Here is a 6021-nt window from a genome sequence, read left to right as displayed (position 1 = left end):
CTATTTAACAAACACACAGGAAAAGGATAATAATTCTAAATAATAAAACCTCTTGCTGTGGAGAGAAACCTGGGAAGATTTCAGAGTCCTTCTGTAGATGTGGTCTCTCTCCTCCTCCTCGGACCTGGGTCAGTGTGGGCCCACCTCCAGGTCCTCGGTGGAAAATTCTCCCGGTGTGTTCTGATGTTGAAACAGCCCAGAAGAGAAGGAGGGAAAAAACTGAAGTCCCAGGAAAACAAAGTTCAACTCTCAGTCTCCCTCTGGAGAAAAGGAGCCGAAAGCTGGCTGAAAAGCAAGCAGGGTGCTTCCTCCGCTCTTCTACCGCAGCAGCAGGACGCAGAGGAGTGTGTATCTGTGTCCTTGAACAACTGTTTTGAAAACTTCACTTGGTTTTTTCCCTCCCCCCTCTTGGGCTCAGTTTAAAGGCACAAAATTAATTTCTGGGCATAGAGCAGCAATAGGGGATACACATCATAAGACACCTGGAACTCCACCTCTGCCTTTCCCTCCTCTCTTACACACAGTAATGTGCATCAGGAAGCAGCTTTCTCATCATGCACACAGTGATGCATCACTAACTGGAATCTCATTTCACATACATGAAGATGGGAAAGAAAACTCATCTTTTGCTTATAGAGATCAATCTTGCCAAACAGCAAGAGACAATCAGCTCTGCTTTTTGAGTAATGCCATTCCATTTACATCTGTTAGAAGAAAAATTAGTGTAATTGTAGATAACCCATTCTGCTTCCAGAGATTGGCATGTCCCTATTAACAGTGGCAAAGGAGAGGACACATGCTTTGATAATAGCTGCATAGCTCCATGTCACCATGTACAGAGAAGGAACATGAAAACCCAGTGTGGTATCATGATTGCCTTCAATAGCAATGCCTAAAAAAAACATTGTTCAGATTTTCTTTTCTAGGGGACCGCTCCTTTATTGCCAAAAAAAAAAAAAAGGAAAAGGAAAAGGAAAATAGAAGAATTCTGGGAAATGCTGTAGTGTATTCTTTTTATATTGTGAACAACTGAGATATTTGGTCTTTTTTTTAATTCAGGTGAATAAACTCATTAATAATGACTCTTTATGAGATGGCAAATGGAAAATAACACGAAAGGAGTGCTTAAAGGTTGTATTTGAATTTCATAAGTTCCATTAAAATTCTGTAAAATTAAAAAGCTGGTCTGACTGAAATCAGAATAGAAAAAAGGAAAGGTATTCTTGATTCTTGACAATAGTCATTAGGCCTCAGCACAGGTTAAATGTTTACTTTTAAAAGTGGAGAAGTTAAAGTTACAGTCAGCAAAGAACTTTAGCTAACTGAAAGTCATTGTTACAATACCTCATTTTAATGACACCCTGTGCTGAAATGAAAAGCCTAAATAAGAGAAATACTGTAAATATGATGCAAACAATATATATAATTTTCTGCGTTAAATGGCTTTGGGCAGACAACTGTTCTTTGACAAGACCATAATCAGGGATGAAGAAAAAGATATAGGAATTTAGATTCCAAATCTGTAACATTTTTCTGGAGAGTGCTTTCTCTCACGGAGAAAGCTTTTCTACCATTTAATAACATAAAAGAAGCACACTCAGCTCAGCCTGAATGGAGCTGAGTTCTCAAGAATGATCAGATCCTGTCACTATACATTAACCTCGGGAAGGGAAATTTCTGTCAAAGTTGTGCTCCTCAGCCAACAGAAGTCAAGATTCATCATTTTATACTAACGGCTAAGGATTGGGTCCGACAATAAGTGAGATTTGCACTGGTTCTACCACCATTTTTCCCTTTCTGCAGGCCTGGTAAATGCCATGTTAGTAACAGAGAATATAAAGGGTGCTTAATTTTCACGATCCTCAGTGCTGTGTCACAAAGCCTTTTACACCTGGTCTCTACACTTGGTACAACATCACTTTTAGAAATCTTAGCCCAAAATACTTTTTCTTAGTACAGAAAGCTATTCCTTATTTGAGTACTCACAGCTCAACTTATTATCTTATTAAAAGCATTAAATGTCTAATGTTAGCATTTCAATGCAATAGCCAGATATTTTAATTTATAATATTAGTTTCATATTGTATTGACTTGTTTCTTTATTGAACAAAATGTAATCTATATATATATTACATATGCTGGATGTAATGACAAATCTTTAAATTCATAAAACAATAAAAAAGCATAAACCATTATAATTTTTCACAGCTCAAAAGGCCTACATGGCTTCCTGTTTCTACCTTCAGAAAAATCTAGAGAGGCTTTTTCCAATTGCTGTTAAAATGTAATGTGAATTATAAGCATGAGTGGTAGTGAAATACTCCATTTTAGCTAGTTCTCTTTTACATACGACATGGATTTGCCTTAAATCAGTTTTGTAAACTGGTGATATTGCAATAGATCAAACATTCTAATATTAAACTATTGCAATACATACAAACAAAAAAAAAAAGTGTAAGTTAATTCTTTCACATTGCAAAACAGTGAATAAAAATGTCCTTAATACTTTTTGTCAGTGACAACATTTTCTGTGATGAAGTTTTTTAGTTTAAAACATCTAAGGATTGAAATTTCTTGGAAAACTAAGTCATTTTAGGAATATTTAACTGGAACCCAAAACCTTCACACCTTTTTTTTTTTTTTTTTTTTTTTTTTTTAAATTTAATTTAAAAAATTTTTTTTTAAAAAAAATGTGTGGAAAAATTTTTAATCTCAAGCCAATTCTAAACACCCTTTTTTTTTTTTTTTTTTTTTTTTTGGTACAGTTCAGTTCATCCATTTATCTGTGAATAGCCAGGTGGGACAGATATGTCAGTCTCAGGCCATTTCTAATAGAAAATGGTTGAATATTCACTTGGTTATATGATGTAGGTATATTATTTTGATAGAAGAGCAGTTATTTAATGTCATGGGTGATGAATGGCACAAGAAGAGTTAGAAGGGAAATAATGGCGATAATTTGTCAAAGATGCTGAGAATAGAGTGGTGGGGCAGGTGAGGTAGAATGATACACTATGTAGTTAGAATAATATGATATAGGGCTGGAGGGTTGGAGAATAACTTAGTAGACAGGAAAAAAATGAAAAAAGAAATGGGAAAACACTGCTTTGTACTAAAGGACTGAGAAATATTTAGAAAATATGAGTGCTTGGAATACTTCTGATACAGGACAAATAAAGCCTAAGAATAAAAATAATCTGAATTATGCAAATAGAGGGGGAAAATAAGATACACCAATTAGAAAGATTCATTTGAGAAAAGCAGAATAAAGGATACTCCTAATGTAGAGGGAGTGATAAAATGTAATATTAAATCATTTTATATTTCATTCTTCTGGATTAAATCTTTCTGAGTTACTCAATTTACATGTCTCAATACAGTAAGAGGATAAACAAAATAAAAATAGATAAGAATAGAAAGGTGTGTTTCTGGAAGGTTTCAAGGTATTTGTGCTTGTTTCTAGCTTTTAAAAACCTCTTTAAAGACATTTATGACTAATCAGGACATTAGAGGCTTTTAAAATATAAGAGATATTTGGAAAATAGATTTTTGTATTAGAAAAAGAAAGAGTAAATACACCTGAAATCTTGAGTCATGTGAGCTTTTCAATACAACCTGCAGAAATTGAAAAGAGTAAAAATGTAGATGGATGAGTCACACATAAAACAGTAGTTATATGTCAACAAGAGAGGAAAAGAAAAGACAAGTAGGAATTTTAAGCAACTGGTAAAGTTGCTAAAAGTCTTGTTACAGGAAACATCCCTGTGAATTTAAAATATACAAGATATAAAGGAATGATGAGGACTTCTGTTGCTGACTGTTACAAACAATCACTAATGTGCAAATGAAAGGAAGTGTTCTTGAAAGACAGAGTTGTCCTTTAAAATGACAGTTCAGTTGATTCAATTTATTCAACTTTTCATCAAAGAAAATAATTTCAAGAGTAAATTGAACCCAGAACATCACAGTTTCCCCAAGGCAGTGCAGCCTTCTTTGCTAGGTCAGCTATGTGGACTGTTACAGGAAGAAGGTACGGTAAAGTCTCTGCAGTCCCAGAATTTTCTCATCTTTTAGGTGATTATGTCCTTTATTGGTAAGGAAACTCCATGCTTTCTCAGATACATAGACTGCTCACAAAGTTCTCAAACATAATACCCAGGCTGGCTTTTCTCTGTTCTCACAGTTCATGCACTGGGATAAAGCAAGGATTATTCTACTGTGGTAAATATAGTTTCACCACAAAATCGATAACACAGAAGAGTCAAGTTTATCTTTCCTTGCTTCAACAACCATTTTCCACTTGTTTTACTTTGTTTTTTGACTGAATTCATGCTGATAACTAGAATTCTTTCTTTTTGGAGTGGGGGCAGGGGAAGAACGAATTGAAGGTGTTAATGACGGAGACAGAAATTATGCCAATATTCTTCTCCCCAGTCTAGAATTATGTACCTGGAGGTGTATGTGCAATACAGATTCCTAAATCCATTCCTGCATACCAATCTTTCCTGCACGTACTATTTAATATTCTTCCTTAGACACAGCAGTGTCAACAGGTATAATCAAGCGTAGGGAGTCGTGTTGAGAAGGAGCCTTGCTGTGTAAGAGCAGAGGCTTCCTACTGAAGAACCAGCACATGCAAAGCTTTGCAAACAGCAGAATTTACTTGGCACCTATGCCCTACCAAAGCTGACATACCACCTTGTGTGTGGGCACAGTGCCATCCTGACAGATGGGGATGACTGCAAGCAGCCAAGAGACCATGTCTGAGCATGAAATATGTTTATGGAGGGCAGGATTCCCAGCTAGAAATGTCAAAACATCTGTTTGTCCTGAGTTTTGTGTACCTACAGGTTAGATGGTCTAATGCTTTTCTAATTCATCACTGAGCTTGATTAATTTTGCAAGAGTTTCTGCTATAGCTGACAGTCGTCATGATTTCAGACTAGTGCTGTGTGTAAAGAAGCAAAATTAGTCCCTTTTTAAGGCTGCTCATGACAAGACTGAAAATAGTGTCATGAAAGGATGGAAGAGTTTTCCTGAGGAAGAAACTCATTCTGTGCCTTCTTCAGTTTCCTATGTTATTTTACTAAATGTACTCTTATAATATTTGGTATTCATTCATCTCAAATCCAGCACCTTCAGGCTTCCATACTCAAGCCCATTAAGAACTGCAAGAGTTATTTAAAACAGTTTGTTCACAAAATAACATGTCAAAGAGTAATCAGGCCTGAGAAATGTGAAAAATGGCAGATCTCTAAAATTACACTGTCTCAGCTTTTCTCTAACTGTAACAGTTTCTACAACTTTCATTTTCATAAGAAGAAAATATATTCTTTCCCACGAGGCAGTAGAGCTTCAATAAATTATTGCTTTTTAAATAAATCTACTTTTATAACTTCTTAACCTTCATTTTCAGAACTGATTTCAGACATGAACCTACTATGATTACTACTAACAGAATTTCTATAATTCCTTTTTGTAACACCTCAGTCTCTATGACTCCGGTGAATAGCTTCCTAATGACAGTGAAGTGATTCTTTTCTGTTTAAGGTTGAAAAGATTGCCTTTCCATAGGCATTATTGTAATTGCCACTTTCTGTGATCTTTAGAGCTTCAAGTGCAATGCACACTATTACTTTTAAAGAATTTTAAAATATCTACTATTCTACTGCCGAAAATCTGCATTCCTTGTTTACCAATATCAAGCTAACCAATGAATGCCATTATTATTTAAATTAAAAAAAGAAAAAAATTGAAAATAAAATTGTGCTTCAAAGACTTTTTTCACTATAAAACCTTGCAGAAATATTGACCTCAGATAAAGTGTAATTTTTGAACACAGAGGACATTCTGCATTGTAATTTATGATACAAGGTTAAGACTTTCATACCCAAGCTTCTAAAAATGTGTACTCCAGCAAATGACCTGCCTTCATATTCTCTGTTGGGTGACATTTGTTCCCTTTGTAAAATCTTTCATAAGGAGCATGCTGACCTTGAGCAGCAATAGAGAACTGTATTT

Source organism: Corvus kubaryi, unplaced genomic scaffold (genome assembly GCF_017639235.1).
Source record: "Corvus kubaryi isolate FWS band 111438036 unplaced genomic scaffold, C.kubaryi_AGA036_p1.0 137, whole genome shotgun sequence".
NCBI lineage: Eukaryota > Metazoa > Chordata > Aves > Passeriformes > Corvidae > Corvus > Corvus kubaryi.
The sequence above is the reverse complement of the archived record's forward strand: the minus strand, read 5'-3'. Positions refer to the sequence as shown.